Source organism: Chrysoperla carnea, chromosome 5, assembly GCF_905475395.1.
Source record: "Chrysoperla carnea chromosome 5, inChrCarn1.1, whole genome shotgun sequence".
Lineage (NCBI taxonomy): Eukaryota > Metazoa > Arthropoda > Insecta > Neuroptera > Chrysopidae > Chrysoperla > Chrysoperla carnea.
The window spans coordinates 22,058,102-22,079,383 of NC_058341.1; positions in this window are offsets into that span (position 1 = coordinate 22,058,102).

The window sequence follows — 21,282 nt, forward strand, 5'->3', positions numbered from 1 at the left end:
TTTATCGTTATATTTTTTTTATTAAATTTGATGTGTATGTGTTTGCAATAAACAATTTTGTGGCTGCTTTCTGTTGTCGACCTGAAATTCTTGATCATATTTGTGTCATTAAGAATGCAAACTTTGAAAGCTCCATTCTAGAACATCATTTTCTTTGATTTCACACAAGTAAAAAGCTCCAGTTAACAAAAATTATATACAGGCTGAGTCATTTGAATCTATATACACCAAAATATCTCGTTTTGCAGAGAACCAACCAAAAAATAAGTTGAACAAATTACAAAACGATATATTCAGATGTGGAGATTAAAATGACCCTCCTAAACTTTTTCCTTGGAGATATCTAAAGTATTCAATGGTCAAATATTGATTCTCAAGCAGTTATTGATTAGTTACGTAGCAAAATCAAAAGCTACGTTAGGGCTTGTTTAGTAAGGCCTCTAGGTAGATTTACGAAGACGAAAAAAAAGGGAAAAAATACAAATTCTTTTTAACATATATACGTCCGATGAAAATCATTGAAAAACACAAAATTTAAAAAAGTATAGACTCGAACGACAGTTTGCATCTTGATTTTCCTCATTACCAATCCTCAGAAAAGGTGGAAAAAAAGAATGACAGAAGTTTTGCTTTACGATTTTTAAGGTTGACGAACTTTAAGTTAACAATTGATTACTAGTTGTAACAAAAGATATAAATCAATGAATCACTTAAGGAATCAATTAAATAATTCTTTATTGGGTACAATTTTTAAAAAATAATTTATTTCGTCATATCTTCAATCTGTTTATTTATACACTGGAGAAATTTTGAATTATTAATAGTGTTATCTCATTTTTTCATATTATAGTTACTTATATTGTTCATCTTTGTTTCTTACATGCTATAAAAATTTAATAATGAATGAAATAGGAGAATCTCTGTAATCATAGACTTGAATACTTATTTAAGGACATATTTCTCTTAGCTAAAGAAGTGTTATTCACTAGTAAATATTAAGCATCCCATTTTTTTATAAGGTTTAATCATGAAAAAATTAAATTAGGTACTTTTTGGGGGTTCCTAGATTTTTTTTAATAGCTTCATCACGGGAAAAATAATTAATCTATTACGGCCAAAATAAATCTTCTTATAACGACCGTCGGTTACAACCACCATAATTGTTGGTCCCTTTAATGTCATTATAACCGATTTTAGCTGTGTCATAAAATATTCAAAGTTTTGTGTGGTTTTTCTACGTTTTAACCCGAAACCAAAATTAAAACTATACAAAAAAAAAACCAATTTATTGAAATATGAATCATCAGATGACACAAACCAATAATAATATTAAATCAAAGCGTTCTATTCGATTAATTAGAAAAAAAAATTTTTCGTATTTCGAAAAAAAAAATCTTTTATCAAACAATATTCTAAAACAAATATTTCTAAATAAAAAAAGATAAATAATACATAAAACATATAAACTAATACAAGATAACAACATTATATTTTAAATAAAAAATGATGAGAATGTGCATGAGAGTTTTAAAAGTTTTTAAGTTGATATATTCTTTGGTAACATTTATTATATACCTATATTATATAGTATAGTATAAAGTGAATGCTGATTTTCATGGACCACACACGTTGAACATTGATAGTATGCTGATGCTGATGCTGTTAACAGATGATACCGCACTATGTGTTCAACGCACTGCTATACAATTCATTCACAACAAACTGTATAGTCCGTATTACACTAAACAAATAACTTTACTTAAACTTATACAATCACATATACACATACACTTACACATCATCGTGGATCGTGGGTTTAATAAGAAGAGAACTCTTTTATTTTATTACAATATAACATAGAGTAAAGAGGGTTTATAGATGTTAAAACAGATATGCAACAAAAAAAAAAAAAAAAAATACAGGAATGTTATAAAATTTCATCAATTACTCGATATTGGCTCCATGCATGAATTTCATTTCAGGGAGATAATATAGTAACGACACGCTACTTTATTAATATAATTGTGTCAAGCCGAATCCGCAAAAAAAAAAATACAGGAATGTTATAGAATTTCATCAATTACTCGATATTGGCTCCATGCATTAATTTCATTTCAGGGAGCTAATATAGTTACGACACGCTAGTTTATTTATATAATTGTGTGGCTGAATTAGTCCATAGATCGTTTACAGAGTGGTTCAATTTATGTAATAGCTGGCTTTGTAGTACCAATAAAAAAATTTAAAGAGTTTGATAGAAACATCTGGTTCTGACATCAGATAACAGCTAGTTCTCCGGGTTGCTTAAAAGGTAAAAGATCTTAAAAGGTAAAAGATAGGGTAAACCTTTAAATTAGAAAGTTGATCTTTATAAAAAATCTAACATTTTAATATTAAAAATTACTAGCTGAATACAGATAATTACAAAATTATTCCCTTTTTGTATCCAATTATTCCATCTGGCAGTCCTGGAGCAAGCCCCTAAATCAACAGCCAAGCCAATGTTTATGAAAAATAATGTGATTGGCAAATTCCATCTATGGGGTATGGGTATGGAAGTTAGCGGACCATGCTCTAGCATCGCCAAATAGACCCTTGCACTCTATCCCCGCTACGCTTTTCAGTGGCTATTATAAACCAACTGATGTACTGAAACCCAGGATTTGCCTAGCGCTGAGTTTCTTAATTTCTTCTGGTTTCCAACCAAACCATTTCCTTCGCTGCTGTATGAGCGCCGGGCAGTAACAGAGAAAGTTGATGTTTCTTCTGAATTTTCTCCGCATCTGTCACACGCGGTAGATAGTCTTTTCCAATCTGATGTTGGAACTTGTTTAGGTTATCATGCCCTGTGAGTAACTCTACGATGACTCTAATATCAGCTCTGTTTAGTTTTTTTTTCTAAACCATCCCTGAACTATAGCAAACAAAACAAAAAAAAAGTTTTGAAAATCGGTCCAGCCGTTTTTGAGTTTTAGCGAGACTAACGCACAGCAATTTATTTGTATATACACATCAATCAAATTTAAAAAAAAAAACCAACTCAACCCACACCCACACCCACACCCACACCCACACCCACACCCACACCCACACCCACACCCACACCCACACCCACACCCACACCCACACCCACACCCAAACTCACACCCACACCCACACCCAAACTCACACCCACACCCACACCAACACCCACACCCACACCCACACCCACACCCACACCCACACCCACACCCACACCCACACCCACACCCACACCCACACCCACACCCACACCCACACCCACACCCATACTCAACCCAACCCAACCCAACCCAACCTAACCCAACCCAACCCAACCTAACCCAACCTCACCCAACCTAACCCAGCCTAACCCAGCCTAACCCAGCCAAACCCAGCCAAACCCAACCTAACCCAACCTAACCCAACCTAACCCAACCTAACCCAACCTAACCCAACCTAACCCAACCCAACCCAACCAAAAATTACAAAAATTGTGTTTTTTTGAATTTTTTATGATTTTTTCGATTTTTACAAATTGCAAAAAGTGTAAAAAAAGTTTTTGTTTCCGATTTCGATAAAACTAAGTTTATAAGGTAATTTTGACCCGAAAATTACAAAAATCGTGTTTATTTGACCATTAAATGAGTAATTTTCGAGATATTTTATGAATCTGACTGTAGTGCCAACATTTTCATTCCGTTCAGTCTCTGAAATTATTCCGCATTGAATCTAATTATTCCGAAATTGTCCTTTTCATTTCAATTACGATTCATTACTGTTTCGGACACACAGTAATAAGTTGTACAAAGACCCAAGATATTTGTTATTCATTTTATTACATTAGTTTTTTAAGAAACTGTCCGAAACAAAAGGTAATCAATTTTTTCTAAACCATCCCTGAACTATAGCGAACAAAACAAAAAAAAAAATTTGAAAATCGGTCCAGCCGTTTTTGAGTTTTAGCGAGACTAACGCAAAGCAATTTATTTTTATATACACAGATTATATCATTAAAATTTTTTTATAAATCTAACAGTTTATAACAGCGCTGCGTCGATTTAGTCGTCTCTCCAGCCTACAATGTTTCTTGCCAATAGATTTTCACGAATATAGACTTGTTATCGTTTTTCACCAATTAGAACTGGAAAATAAATTTAAAAAACCTCTATTACATCAGTTTTCTTTCAAAAACCGATTTGAAAATTCGAAAATTCGAGGATATCAGGCACATAATAGGGGAAATGTAGACTCAAGAAGGAATCTGCCGGTGTTGATCCCAATAAATTAACGATACATGATTAGTTTGTGATAAACCCTACGGCAAACAGTATATGAAAAGTTTGAAGAACTTGCTTCAAAGACAAACAAGTTAAACTTATTTCAAAGACAAAAAAGTTAAGCTGAAAGTTCAGGCGTTTGTATGATACGCAGTATCATCCAATTCAATTTCAGTGGTTACTATGATCGCCCCTATTATTTGAATTTCCTATTTTTGAAATTTAGAGTTTTGTAAGAAAATCTGACTCCATTTATGATTGGAAAAAATTTTACATACCTAGGAGAATAGTTTCGAGCATTCTTTGTATATTGATAGTACGATACTTTAAAACGGTGTTACATAAAACTTTTCTGAACATCTACAATCTTTCATATCTGTGATACAGCATATAAAATACACACAATAATACAAGTCTTTAGGGTCTTTTACTTTCATGTGCATGGATCCGGACGGATCTCGTTTATTATATATGCATGTATATCTACTTACTATCTTATGGAATATAATATACACACAAACACAGCATCTCGCTGGACTCACATAATACCTTTTTCCTTTTTTTTATAAATAATATATTTTATTGGTAAATACTAACACGCAATTATTTATTTACAACATTATAATTATTTTAAAACACTAATTAGAATTTTTGTTTTATTTATTTATATATTATAACTATAGGTACTATAGAGGTATTACTTTTTTATACTTTCTTGTTGCATCCTATTATATTGCATCTTTTATATACAGTTGGCAATTTTAGGACTGCATATACACTTTAAAGTATCCCTTCTACAGTCTAATTTCCACAGTAGATTTCGACAAGCTGCTTTGGCTGGGTTGACTCAGTTTTGAAAACCTTCCATTCCAATTAAGACAAAATATTAAATGAAATAAATGGTGGAAACGCATATAAATAGTCCATCATATCACTTTACTATGTACTTATGTATTTTTTTGCGCTTCCACCATATTCATCAAGAATTGTGAACAGGTATTCGAATAATATTGAGATATTATTTATTATAATAATTAAGGTTCAGCCAGGTCAAAAGCTGAAGGCTTGGCCAAGAGATTGTAGTAAATTTGTGTTTAGCGGGCGATCTAAGCAAGGGGTGGGCTTGCAGTTGGGCTTAATGGATTTAGCGGGTGGGCTAAGCATAGTAAGGTTAATAATAAGAGTGATTTACGGCAAAAATTTGTATACCTTTTTGTTGTATATTTTCATTGAAAAACTGCGCCTCTATAACCATGTGTCTGTATAAATGTGTTATATTTTTTTTCGGTACCGCAAATACTTGGAATTAATGGAATTAAAACCAAGGAAAAAGAAAATTTTTTCTTTTTTTTTACAAATATCTCAAAATACATGTTGGGAAACTCCAATCATAATTAATCTTAAAATATAATGCCATTTTTCTTTAATTCAAACACATTCCATTCGGAATGTACAATTTTGGATTTATTAAAGATTTTGTATTTGCGTTTTTAAAACATACAACCTGTACAATTGGCTGATGGTGGCTTGTTATAATGTTTCATGTTATATTGGATTGTGTTGAAATATAATCTTTATTCATTTTAATAAAACTTTTTTTTATATATACTTTATTTTATTTTAAATTATATAAATATTGTTGTTTGTGTCACATAATTGGAATATTTATTTATCTTTATTTTATTTTTTTATCTAAGGTAAAACTATCGTTCATAACTTACTTCATAATAACATACTAATTTGTTTTGAGTATATAATTTCCTTAATTTGATATCTAAACAGTTAATTAGGTAAATGATTAGATAAAGCTTATACTTAGACGTCTATTTAGTACAAGCAGTACAAGAAGGTAGGTAAACAGTAAATTAAAAATTCACTTTTTAGAGTTACAAATTAACGATGTTCCAGCATGGTATTTGCAGTTTCTATGTTAAAGCAATGGTACAATTTTTTTTTCGACAGAATTTAACGAAAAATTAAATTTAAGAATTTAATAATGCTTACTATTAATTCCCAAAGTTTCAGAAATTTTGACCGTTTAAAATGGGAAATAATTATGCCAACGTCCCAATTTCGATCAATTTACGTCAAAATTAATATCTCGAAAGTGAAAATTAATTTCTAAATTTTTTTTTTAGAATTGTATTGTATAAACATTTTTTTCTACTTTTTCTTCAATATATAATAATATCATAAAAAATAGTTGGAGAGACCGGACATTTTACATGCTTTAAATGGAACATGACCCTCAAAATGGCGAACTTTGTTTTTAAATATCTCGCGATCTAAACGGTCAAAAATTATGAAATTTTAGGAATTCATAAATAAAGCTATTATAAACCCGAGAAAAAAAATTCGGCCAAATCTGTCGAAAAGTGATTTCATGCTGGTACTACCTTAATAGTATAAAAATATGAGGTCTGTTACAAAAGTGGAGAATTGTATTGTGGGTTGAGATCTGAAGAATAGGACGAAATAAAAAGCTTATTATTATATTTGGTTGACTAAAATTCAATCAAATTTGCGTGTGTAGAGTGAAATGAATTATGAGAAATAAATAAAAATTAAATATTGACACCTTTAAAACAATAATTATTTAAAATATACTAATTGACAATTTGCAATACTAAAATTACTTTCTTTCTATAAACATAAATATAATTATATAAGTTACGTATATCTTAAGGTGTGAATCTGTGAATAACTCGATAAGTATACACACATATCAATAAAATATTGTACATATATAATTATAATTTCTTTTTTTGCTGTTTATTTCATTATTATTTTTAATAATTTAATTATATGTTACAAAAATTTTTATAACACTTAACAAAATTATAATTTTAACACCTTATAAAAGACAATTTCGTCCTGCCACTGAAATATGTAATCAAACTGTGAAGAGAACGATCCCAAGAAGCCAGACCAAACTTGATGCAGTTAAATGGCCTTACGAGAGAAAAAAATTGCTGTGCCATTTTCAAGAATTTTGTATCTTATCTTTTCGAGAACAAAGCAAGATAAGAAGTTTTAAAAATATGGTCTGCAATGAAAAACTATCATTAATATGCATTCTGGCGTATACATCAAAATCCCAAAATCAAGAAAAAAAGGATCAATTACAAAGAAGTTATCAAATTTGTGTTTCACCTGCTCTTGAAACTCCTTTTTACTGTGATCCATTTAGGCTTCAAACGCGATAGTATCTTGAGAGAGGGTTTTTCCATTTGCTTTCCCATTTCAATTTAATTGCATTATTTTTCTCGTGCTGTCGTAAACAAAAAGACCACTGGTAGATGCAAACAACAGATGGAAAGATGTAAAAACATTACAAACAATTTTTTATTTCGATTTTCGAGATAAAAGCAATAATTAACTATCAGGAAATTTCAAAAATAAAAATTCGAATTTACTGAATCTGTGATATACTTTTACCTTAAGGCAGACATGAATTCCATTTTTTCTGCAACGATTGAAAAATTCATTACAAAAAATATGCAAAACATGTATATTGATAATATTTTGATGTTAATTTTTAGCATGTTTGTTGAAAAATGCATATAATTAAGTGTTATTAACAATATTTTACAAAATAAGCGATATTTAGAAATTTTTTAAGTCGATGTTTTTAACTCTTCCGAAATAAAATGCGTTTAGTTGTCGGACATCAAAGAATTCTTCTTTATGTTTACGTAAAAAAGTGCAGAACTATTGTATAAATGTTCATACAGAAAGGTTCAACAGACTAAATAGTTTAAATACTCGCTTATATGTTTGACTACTCTTTTAAAAAATGGTGTAGGGGCAAGGAAATCAAGAAAATGTAGATGCTCTATAATTAATTACTAAAAACGAATGCTTCAAGATCTTTCAAACAAAAGATCTGTGAGTGGAATTATTTCGTGAAAATTTGTTCTATTTGCCTAAAACATTCAATTTAAAAACATTTTAGAAACTATGCAAAATGTTTTAAAAGACTATTTGTACTTATCTAAGCGACGTCGGGCATTGCTGCTTGAAGAAAAAGATTCTAAAAAAATAATTGTTTTACGTGACAGTATAAACCGTGTTAAAATACCAATAAAACCTAAAGTTTTGAAATAACAGTTGTTTTCCTAACTAATTTCAAGGTGTTAAATTCTAAAAATATGTTGTTTTTTTATTATTTTTTAATATACTTTTAATAATTTTATTAATTTGTTAAAATATTTGATTGAAATTGACAATTAACTCAAATAGTGGATAAAACCTACCTGAAAGTTTTTGTTTTATTTTTCAAGTTACTTAGGTCTACAGCAAGGCGTGGTATTTGATAGTAATTTCAGAACGGCTCAAAACTTTTTATTCGGCAAAGAGAAAGAAACGAAAAAATTACACAGTTGGCAATGATAAACGCCATTGACTAACAAGTCGATAAGATCCGAAGATAGTACACAGAGAGGTTGAAGTGACAGAGAGGTAACATCCTAGGCTAGATATCTACAGGAACCGGATTCGATTCTGGGCTACCATTTCTTTCTATTTGTTTCAATAAAAATACGTAAAATGCGTTAATTCATTTGTATCTTGCTCTCACATTTTATGTGGTATAATGTGTTAATAAAGCAAAAGCTATTAAAAATGTCATTTTTGATGTGTAAGTTATTCGTATTTTTCTTAACGAGCCCTTGCATTTGATATCCATATTATGGAATTGCATAACGATATATCTATCAAATTTAAGATGGACGTGCAGTCGTTCTGAAATCTCTTCCAAATACTTCTGTCTAGCCGCAGACCTAATTCTGATCTCAATATCATTAGTCATAGATTAAAATAGGACCATTAACCTTTTTCTCCGTGTGTGTGTAGTCAGACTGTGCTTGTATTTATGCGTTATGTTCAATTCCTTCTGTGATAATGGCTTTAAGGCATTCTTCTTATATTACTAACGATTTTAAATTATATAATTTTTTTTGTTCTTTTTTTTATGTTTGTTATATCATTTGACATTTGAAAATAAGAAGTTTTATTCTGAAATTATTTATTAAATTTTTTTTGGTATCATATTAAAATTATCACAGGAGTGGTTTGTTTATTTATTAGGTTGAATAAATTATTTAAGATTTTTAGATCATTAGATTTTTTTAAATTGCCTTGGAAATAAGAGCTCATTTTTGAAGCTGGTCCTACTAGAAAATCAATGTTTTAAGATGGCTACCGTAGTAAATTAATTTGTCTAGTCAGATTTATAGAAATGTTTTCTTTAGGGTTAATATTTTCAAAGAAATCAAACCTATCTGATATAAAAGTATTATAGACATCAAAAGTTTTCTAGAAAAAAATTTTTAACACAAATTTTACCAAAAATTCCAACACCTATATCTCTGAAAAATATCTTCGATTTGGGAACAGTAATAGCTCACTTGAAAACTAGTACATAATAGTATGAAATTTATTGATCAAAATTTCATGCCACACCCCCTGCTGCTTTGTACGGAAGGTTGAAAGGATGAGAAATGATATCCCAAAAAGTTTAGTAGCATCATCAAAATTTAAAAACATATTTTACAATAAATCTGTTACTCCGAGCTTTTTGGACCAAGATATTTCAAGCAAAATTGATACCTCTGAATTTGAAATCTTATTTCGAAAACTTGTTATTCTAGAAGTATTTCGTATTATAATTTTTAACGACTGTAACACATACATAGAAATTTATACCGATGAAAGTGGTGTCCACACTATTAACAGTATCATTTATGATATTTCATATTATTAGAAATTTAATTTAGACCTAATTAGTGACTTTGAAGCCGTGAATTAATCAAATGGATTCATTAGTTAGATATCATTCCTAAAAATCTTTAAAGCTATAAGTGATAGAAATCAACAAATTTTTTTAAATCTAATAAATTCCAGTATACACAGAATATAAAAAGAAATGAAATTTTATAGTTATTTTGGCTGTAAACTATCTATTTAAGAACAAATAGCATAAGTCTTTAAATGTGTATGAATAAATTTATAGATAAAAACTGTATGATTATTGTGAAATTTTATTTTAAAAAATATTTTTACTATATTTTGCAATAAAATAAGCACTTAATTTATTACATTTTTTTTAAAAATATAATTAAAATCAAATTAATTATTAAAAAATATAAGATATTAAAGAATGTTTTTATGATTTTTAACATTAAAATTTCAGTTAATAATCAGTTTTTGCCAAGGTGTTAATAATTTGTCAACTTTTCATAATTATGTATAATCAAGTTTTTTTTTAAATAAAATTAAAATTCGTGATTTTATGTTATTATTGACATTATTGAGAAATAATTTGTATATTAATTTCGAAAAATACGATAATAGTATTTCCTCATATTTGTTTTAAGTAACTGAAATTTTAAATATCAAGCCAATAACAAATACTCATTAACAGATAAGTTTTTTTTAAATTTGATAAAGGTTGGTGTTAGCGCATGGAAATTATAAAAGCGCAGTTTTCGTTTTTTCAAAGACTAGCTGTGAAATGTCCGTTTCGTTGAGGTACTTCAATTTAAAATACAAAGATTATTATGTTATAACCTTCACTTTATATGCCGTCACTTATCCTCCTTTTGTTCACAATTTCGTTTAAGTTCTAAAGCTATCAGTGTTTCTCTACAATAATATACATGTATTATACATAAAAATCTTCCTCTTGAATCGCTCTATCTATTAAAAACTGATTTAAAAATCGCATCAAAATCCGTTACGTAGTTTTAAAGATGTACATAGGTATTAGAGACAGACAGACGGAAAGGACTATGCTTTATACTTTGTATTGACTTTTATATTAGTTTCAAATTAAAATCGATTTTTGTCTTGATCGTTGAGACAAAATAAATTCCGATTTCCAGCTTTTAGCGACTCACAGAAAACTATCTAAAGCGCTTAAGCCATATATAGTTACACTAACAAAATAGGTGTCGGTTTTCTCGGCAAAAATAACTACTTCTTTCCATAAAAGCCAACATAGGATACAAACAATACTCCCTTCTGAGTAATGTGCTTGAACCTAAGTAGCTGGGCACTATAAATAAGTTTGTTTTTCTAAAAATACACTAAAATTTGTTGCATATAAGTGCAAAATTGAAGGCAATTTGCAACGTATCTGGCAAACGAGCAACCATATCGACGACAGCGGCTGCCTGCCTTTGATAAGAACTTTTAGTCTTTGATATGAACGTCTATCTATGGCATTTAAGCAGTTTTATTTATGGCATTAACCGTGCATGAGCGCGAAATATAAACTTATTATCAAAGTATGAGAAATATAAACTTAATATGAAAGTATATGATTACATAATAAGCGCAGAAAGAATTTCTTGAAATTCTTGAGAAAAAAAATGTTTATGGATCGTAATTGATACTATTAAAAGCAGGATCTATATTAATGTTATTAAAGTGATATTTCCATTAAAAATTAAAATGATAAAACAATAACACATTAGTAAAAGTGTAGGTACCAATAGCTAATAATACATAAAAGTAATAAAACCTCTGTTTATCACCATTAAAAATGACTTAAGTATTAATTTCAGTACTTAAAGTAAAAACAAAAAAGAAACTTTAAAAAATTAAATTGTTTGTTTTTGTAAATGATAATCACTACTATATAAAATGTTTTTGTTTCATGTAATATAGGCTATATTATATTATATTAGTTAGTGGATTTGACGAGGAGGGCCACCCAGGTGGTACGCGGGCCTGGCATCTGTCACACTGACACTACCGCGCCGCGCCGCGCGACTAACTTTCAAACTGTTCTTCTATAATGATATGTGTGTACACGTATATTATGTAGGTATGTTTGTACATGCATGGTGTACTTGGTGCATTGGGAGACTAACAGTGGACAGTGGAGACCCTAGAATCAAGTAGTGTAATATAAAAGTAGGATTGTGCTACAAGGTACTGAAAAAGTTGGTGGTCTATTTAGAAAGACAGTGCTTTTGAATAAAAGTACAAATAGTCCATCTGTAGGATAGAGGGTTTCGTACGATGTAAAATCGGGATGAGTAGCCGCTGTTTTCAGATGGTTTTTAGGTCGCTGAATTACGAATATTTTACGTAAAGTTTAAATCGCTGTTACTCGGAAACTATCGATTGTAGCGACAAAGTTGTTGACAAAACTTGTATAACATCAAAATTTTCTTCCGATCATTTCAGACTAAATACTTTAGGATGTGAAACTTGGGAAAATAACCGGATTTAAAAAAAAAAAAAGTACCCAGGGCAGGTAGAATTAAATACCTTTAACACATATCCGAATTTCAAAGTGATAGAGTAAAGGGTATAATCGTTGAAGTTCAATTGTTAGTTTAACCATTCTTATCCGGAAGACCGCTTTTCTTTATAAAGTTTTTCCACATATGAATATTTAAGAGGAGTCTTAAAAAAATTATAAAGTTTCACGTCAATCAAAGAATGTTTAAAATTTGCACATAACAGCTTTAATAGATAACAAAAATAGTCAACAATAATAGATAACAAGTAATTTATTAGTCTTTAGGTGTCTATAGCCTAATTATATCATTTTATGAAGCGTTAATGTACTAAAATGTATCACAAAACTATTCAGTATTACCTAATACCCATTTATTTACTATACGAGAAACTCTCTCGGTGGGAAATTTTTAGAAAATTGGCTCAGTACTATTACCTATTTATATTAATCTAAAAACTGTAAGGTGGTAATTTTTTGGAAAATGGACATTGCAAATATCATGATTTTATTCATAGTAATATGGTCCAATATAAATTCAGTGTTTAAAAAAAGCTTAGTTTACGGTTTATAATGTATGCCTCATCTTAATAGGTATGCTTCTGTGCAAACATTAGTTGTTTTTTCACGATTAAATCACTCTAACTGGATTGTTGAACAAGAGAGAGGTTCAGAAAAATTAAAAAAATGATACTTTCTTTTTAATGGCCTTGTAAAATTACGAACAATTTCTCTCTGTTTCTCATGTGATAATAATCATATTTTTTTAGTAGATTCTTAATTGTCATTAAATTTTTAATAATTAATAACAAATCCTACATTGACGAATAATTTTTTCATAAAATTAAACTTAAAAATCAATAAAATTTCTTAAAATTTCATATCTTTCTTAGTTAGGTAGTATATATATAAATCAAGCTTTAATGTGAAAAAATTATATACTCAGCAGTTTTTTTACGCAATCTATATATTCATAGTATTGATATTTTCGAAAAATAAAAATAAAGAATACTACACATTTGAACTCTAATTATTTTTTTAATTACAACTATTTTAAACTTATTTTGTCTAAAGTGAAAATTAATTCAAACGTTAAAAAAGCTTCCCAAAATAGGTTTTTATTCAATGTAAGGGTTTTTATATTAGAGTGTTGATCCTGCACCGACCCGAATTATATTATATTACTTGTACTTCTTATCGACTATCATTTTGAAAACTTTATGTTTCATATCGATAGATTTTTAAATTTTGTAAATTATTATTGAATAATTTTATATATAAATTAAAATTAAAATTAAATGTAAATTTGTAATAAAATAATTGTATATAAAATGGCATATAAATAAAGGTATTGTAAGTTGAATGTATAATCTATATATTTTATAATGTGATATATAATCATCAACACTTACCGCCCTTTTACATGCAATCCAATGCATAATCTTAAAAAATGATTTTTAACTACTTACGATACAATTGTAGTAAGTTATAAATGAAGAATTAACAAACGCTCACTCAGCAGGAGTAGTTTTTAACAATTATTACAACAATTATTATTTTATGTAATAGGGTAAGATGTAATACCAAGAGTGTAATTCACCTTGGTTCATTCTCTAATTTGAAATTTCTTGATAGAATTTGCTGTGACAGGGGTGGCGAACCTTTATCAACGTGCCATTTTTGTAAAAGAAATGCTTAATGAGGTGAGGTCCTAGATCTGTCGTCAAATAATTTTGACTTCGTCATTATTGGAGTTTGAAATTAGCAAAAACAGCTATACGTTCAGATTTGGTGAGGTCAGTGTTTTCGTCAATTCGCAGATTAAAATTTCCGGATTAAAAAATTACAAGAACTTGTTACTAGAGAAAACGTGGTGTGTAAGAGAAACTTGTAAGGTTTTCAATGTTTCAAACTTGGTATGGTGGTATTCCTTAGAGTGAAATGATTACATGATAAATAAAGAGTTTTTCAGGTATAATCGGTGGAGGTGACTCTGGGTTCAATAGGTAATAAATCATGATGAAAAATACATAGTGTTGGGGAATGACAATGCTATAAACAGAGACAATTTCCGTTGAGATATTTACTAGGTACTACAATCTATCCCTAATACTATAAAAGTAAATTATTAGTTATATGTAGATAGATATACTTTAGTATTGTATTATTTATAAAATTATTTCATTCCATTTGCATAATTATGACACGTTTAGGAAATTATTAACAGATGATATACATTCAATACTTTTTACAAGTTTTCTTTTTACACAAATACGAAGTTACACGATTAAAAAAAGTTTTCCTGTTGAAAATTGTGTCTTCTTATTGCTGGACTAATGATTATTTTATCAGTTGATTAAAAAAACTAAAATATCAAATCAGATTAATGCAAATATAAGGAGTGCGATTATGGCTACTCTCCCATATGCCATTAAAAACTACTGGCTTGATTTCAAGATGGGGTTCAAGCGTTTGTCCTCTTGACAACACGATAACTCAAAAATGAAAAAAGATATCAAGTTGAAATTGAAACAGCGTGCTCAGGACGTAAAAAGTGAGGTCGACGTTGTAAATGAGCAACATAGGTCAATTGATCCGTAGAGCCCATCTTGCAAACTGTTAGAGATAGAGCAAAAGTTTTAGTATAAGTAATATTCTTTATAAAAAAATTACCAACTTTTGTTTGGAACAATTTTTCGAAACCATCACTATTTTTTGGATTGTATGTATTATATAGGAATATCAGTCATGTGTGTGTGACATGTATGTATGGTTGGCTATCTCTCTTAACTGTCTATACATGGTTTTTCAACAATTAACTCAGTCAATTGTTTGTTTTCACTTAATTTAGATATTTCTGACCACTTTTAAAAAACACCACTTTAATGAAGCTTATCTTTAGTTACAGACGGTCGATCAACTTCAAATTTTAATGGTAATTGTATTACAATATCTTTAATAAGTATAAAAATTTAGAATTTTCTCACATTATGCCCTTAGCGAGAAAAGAACTTTTAATGTTTCATTTTATGTAAATGAAATAATAATATTTACATATACTTACTTACATTCACGTATGTAATTTATTTAATTAAAGCTTTAACTTGAAAGTAAAGTAATATTTTCATAGCCTACACACTTACATACACACTTTATGTAAAAATAGTGTAAAACTAGTAGATTTTTAAAAACTTACCTTATAGTTTTATTCTCTAACTCTAAACACTATTATACTATTTATATACAAACACTATTTATGAAAATTATAAGTTGTAAAATGTTTTCATGAATATTAATTTAAATAATTGTAAATTTTAATTATATTTAATTAAACCACGTAAAACTAACCACTTTGTTATTGTGCGTTGATGTGTTCAATGTACAATTGTTGTTTGTTTAAGACAATTTAATTTATTTGACTTTTTTTTTACAAGAACAGGGGTTTTGGAGGAAATTAAGATTGCAGAATGTGAAGGACGACTGATTCACATACCTGAGATTGTAACCAGCTCAAAAAAACTATGTTTTATAATTAAAAATTACCAAATTTAATATGCAAAAAATGCACAGTCCGTTCATATTGATATTTGTACAGTTTTTCAATTGTATGGCCGTCTAATTCATATAATTCCGGGAAAAAGAAAATTTAAATAAAAATGAACCATAAGCCTTGGAACTTCTTCACTATATGGCCGGGAAACATTCAAAGTGACGGTATATCTAGCAATTATAGACGGACTTATGATTGAACTTCAAAAGAGGCAGGAATTGTACAGAAATTTTTATAGTAAATTTTTGTTTCTAAGCATTTTGATTAATTTAAACACAGAATGATTAATTTAAACACAGAAAAAATTCAAAAATGTGCAATTATGTTAGTGAGTTAACCAAGTTACAAATTGAACATTATTTTCATTTGAGAGTAAAAAAATTCAATAAATGTACATATAGAAAAAAAATAGACAAAAGCAGGCGAATATTTGGTCAAAAGAATCAAGAGTGGAAAAAAACGAAGTTCGCCTCTGATTACACTTTTATATAAAGATATTATATAAACTGGATTTGTTAATATTTCAACGAGGTTTCTCATCTCGTTTAGATATAATAACACATCAATAGTCTATAATAGGTATATAATATAAATAAATAAACTGATTTAGTTTCAGTCTGGTGCCGCTTCGCTCTTAAAACCATTAAAACAATAAAACTGAATAATATAAAACAATATAAAAACGAAAAAAAAAAAAAAAACATATACCTTATTATATTTATGATTATAGGTAAACAAATTATTTATTTAAATACATTTATATTATATTATATTATATGCTATGCACTTATTAAGGACAATAAGGCCTGTCTATAAAATATGTGCCTGATATGGGTTTATTGCATAATTTCGTTCGTTTATTTAAAACATCATAAAAATGTTATTTGATTATCACCTTTTAAAAGTCGAAAAAAAAAGTAGTTTTAATGGTAAATTTATTTCTTTGGCGTCATTGATGGCACTAAGAGTGTTCTATAATTGTTTTTTTATTGGGGTGTGAAACTAATTGAATATCCAATGTCGATAATGTCTCTGTAACTAAAAAAAAATTTTTGTTTTGGTATTTGATGAAACTTCGTGGATGATGTAATTTTGATCCAAAAAGTATAAAATTGGATGCAGATTTTCTGAGATATAGCAATATTTGGATCGATTTTAGTCCGTATCTCAAAAACTATTCGACCAATCATCAAATACACTCAATTTTTGTACTTTTTCGGTCAAAATTACCTTATATACTGAGTGTTTTTTTTTAAGGGGTACCCGTTTGAAAAAATCGAGAAAGTCGGATAAAAAAATTTGATAGGATTTGATGAAACTCAGTGGATTTGATAATTTTGGTCCAAAAAGTATAAAAATCTGGTTAATATAATGATTGGACATATAGAAGTCAGCGAGTATAAAAAAAACGTCAAAAAACAAGAAAATATTCAATGAACAATGAAGGTACTGTAGTTTTACAAAAGTGTTATGAATCATCAATTTTGGATTTATTGAAAACAAATTAAAGTAAATAACAGGTATGTATTTACTGATTACAAATAATTAATTATTTATAACATTTAGGTTGTTTATTTCAATTAATTGGTCCTGGATCCAGACCCCACACCCTGTAATGGTATTTTTATATGTATCACACACAATTACATATTCAACTTCTGTAACGATACAAGTTTTGGATATATATTGTGTGTTAATAAATTTCTTAATTATTACTTACATAATGGCTTGATAATGATTTATTTATACCACTTTTATTTTATTTTCATGGTACATTTTTGTTACAGATACCAAATAAATTTATTTTGGGCCATTTAAGAAATATTGTTGGGCTAAATTGTACTGGTCGGGACGTGACGTTGAAAATATAAATTCTTCTTAAAGTTTTTAGAACAGCACAGATCAGACGATCAAGTGGCGTATTTCTGGGACAGTTATAAATATGACGATACATCGATAAATAAAATTAATTCAGTCATCTGAATACTGAGAACTTATAAAGAATACATACCTAAATACGAAATAAAAAGTTCGATTAAAAACAAACTGAAAGTAATTTAGCAATCAAAAACTTCTGCAAGAATTGAAAGGGAAAATATCAAAATTTACTCTTTTCAGAAAGATATTAAGATATTAAATTGATGCATACAAATTCATTCAATTTAGCAAATATCTCCAATTTATTGTAATTTTTTTTTCTTGGTCTCATGGCACATATACAAAGCTGGTTACTCGATGAGCTCTCCAAAATAACTTGCAAAAATCGAAATAGTCATGTAAAAATGAAAATTAGAATAAAATTTGGTTCAAACTGCTGTGGACGATTATAGTTATTCGGTACACAAAGAGAAGTAAAAAAATACTGTTTCACAAGTATAAGTAACAAAACATCAAAAACCACATTATTTATTAAATTAAAATAATTTTTTGAAGCGGAAAATGGTGGTCATCTGGGGAGATTATTATTATTATTATTATTATTTATTTTCACCATAAGATACAAACGTACATAGGTATAGTCAACATGAAAATTAAATAAATTAAATTAAACTATAAATAAATTAAATTAAATTAAACTGTATGGGCACGACGTTACAATATGCTTCTTCAGCTCACGTTTAAATTTTGGCATGCTCTCTATGTTTTTTAACTCTCCGGGAAGATTATTGTACAATTCACTTCCAATAATTTCTGGAGAGTTTTTGAACTTTTGCAATCTGTAGTTTGCAATATGCAAATCATTATTATGACGAGTGTTATAATCATGTATTTCATTTCTAAGTGGTAGGTTTTGATAATTTTTTCTGATAAATATTAATAGCTCGTAGTAATAAATGCCATAAAATGTTAGCAAATTATTCCGCTTAAAATGATTAACACATGATTCTCGATAATCAAGATTAAACATGAGCCGAATAATTCTTTTTTGTAGTATAAATATTCGTGTACAATCTGAACATTGTCCCCATAATATTACACAATACTGCATGGCAGCATATACAAACGCATAATACACAGCCAATAAAGCTTCAGTGTTATGAGTTTGTTTTAATTTTTTGATATAAAAATAAGCCGTGCCTAACTTTTTACACACTGTATCCACATGTCGATTCCATTTCATACCTTCATCCAGAATTATACCTAAAAATTTCATTTCGCTTACTTGCGTAATCGGATATTTTATTGATGACGTAATAATTGATGCATCAATAACTTTATTTTTAAAAACTAAAAATGTTGTTTTAGTCATGTTTATAATTAAATGATTATTTTTGCACCAATCAGCAAATTGTTTTATTACAATATTCATTTCATTCATTAAACTATGTATATTATCTGAAGATAATATCACAGAGGTATCATCTGCATACATTAATAATTTACCATACTGTATAAAGGACGGAAGGTCATTTATGTAGGTCAAGAACAATAATGGTCCAAGATTTGAGCCCTGTGGAACTCCAATGTTGACACAGAGTGGGCTTGATTTTATACCTTCAACATCCGTTATTATTTTTCTATTATCTAAATAGGACATAAACCAGGAAAGTGGAAGTCCTCTTATCCCAAGACTTTCTAATTTATTTAACAAAAACCTGTGATTTACCATGTCGAAGGCTGAAGTTAAATCAAAAAATAGTGATAAAACATATCTTTTTTTATCAAGTTCTTTTAGAACATGATGCGCAAATTCATTACTTGCAGAGCAAGTAGAGTGTTTGGGTCGGAATCCATGTTGGCATTTAGTCAAGATGTTTTCCGTTTCTAAAAACTCAGAGAGTCTATTGTACATGATTTTTTCTAAAATTTTAGCAAATTGCGGTAGTAAAGATATAGGTCGGTAATTTTCAGGCTTCGACATTTCACCTTTCTTAAAAATTGGTTTTATCATACTGATTTTTAAAATATCAGGAAATATCCCACATTCAAAAGATAGATTGTAAATATAAACTAGCACTTCCGCTAATTGGGATAAGTTTTCTTTTATAAGTTTAATAGGTATTTCATCAACTCCACATGAAAATTTGTTCTGCATTGATGAAACAATATTAATCAATTCTAACTTAACTACTGGTCGTATAAAGAACGATTTAATGTTAAGGCACATTAATATTTGATTTTCTACCAAATCATTATTGTGGTTTTGTCGGAGTTTTTCGATAGCAGCTGTTGCAAAATATTTGCAGAAAGTTTCTGCATTATCTTTTTTATCAGTGCATAACGAACCACCCTCACTCATTAACTTAATTTCCCCGTTATTAGGCCTCTTTCTGCCTAAAGAATCGTTAATAATTAACCATTGTTCTTTAGTGCGATTGCTACATTCAAGCATTCTGTGCTTAAATAGCACAGATTTTGCTTTTTGAATGTTGCCTTTATACTCATTTTTTTGTTGTTTGTATGCTTGCATTAATCGGCTATTGTTACTAGCCTGGGCTAAGTTGTATAAGTTTTTTAACCTCTCACTTTCCTGTATTATGTCGGAATTAATCCAGTCATTTTTTTTATTTATTTTGTTTTGAGTTTTTTTTATTGGTATACTAACATCAAAATAAAATTGAAAAATTTGCCAAAAAGCATTGTAAGCATTATTAATATCAACACACGCATACACATTATTCCAGTCAGCAGAATTTAACAACCAAGTGAAATACTGCATATTTGAATAAGTGAATGCTCTTTTATAAATATTATTTACACAATTGTCATTTTCAAATTCATTTATACACAGCTCAAGAAATTGACCTTTGTCATGATCCGATATACACGTCGATATGTTAGCTATTTTATAATAATTATAATAATCTATATTATTAATAATCATGTAATCGATACAACTGCTGGTAGATGTAGTTGTACGAGTTGGTACTGATACCAAATTTTTTAATTTGTACGAATTTAAAATATCTAACAATCGCCGTTTAGCATTAGTCTCACTCAAATAATCAATATTTAAATCACCACAAACGATGACATTGTTTTTTTCTGACCTTAAATATTCTAAAAGTCGAACAAAGTTTTGTTCGAACAATGTTATATCCCCATCCGGGGCTCGGTAAATAGTCACTAATAATAATTTTTCTTTATTTTTCTTATACACTATACCCGCACATTCGAAATGAATTTCCAAGTATAGGCTTTTTAACTCAATTTCTTTCACATATTTATTAATGTTACTTTTTGAAAATATCACTACACCTCCA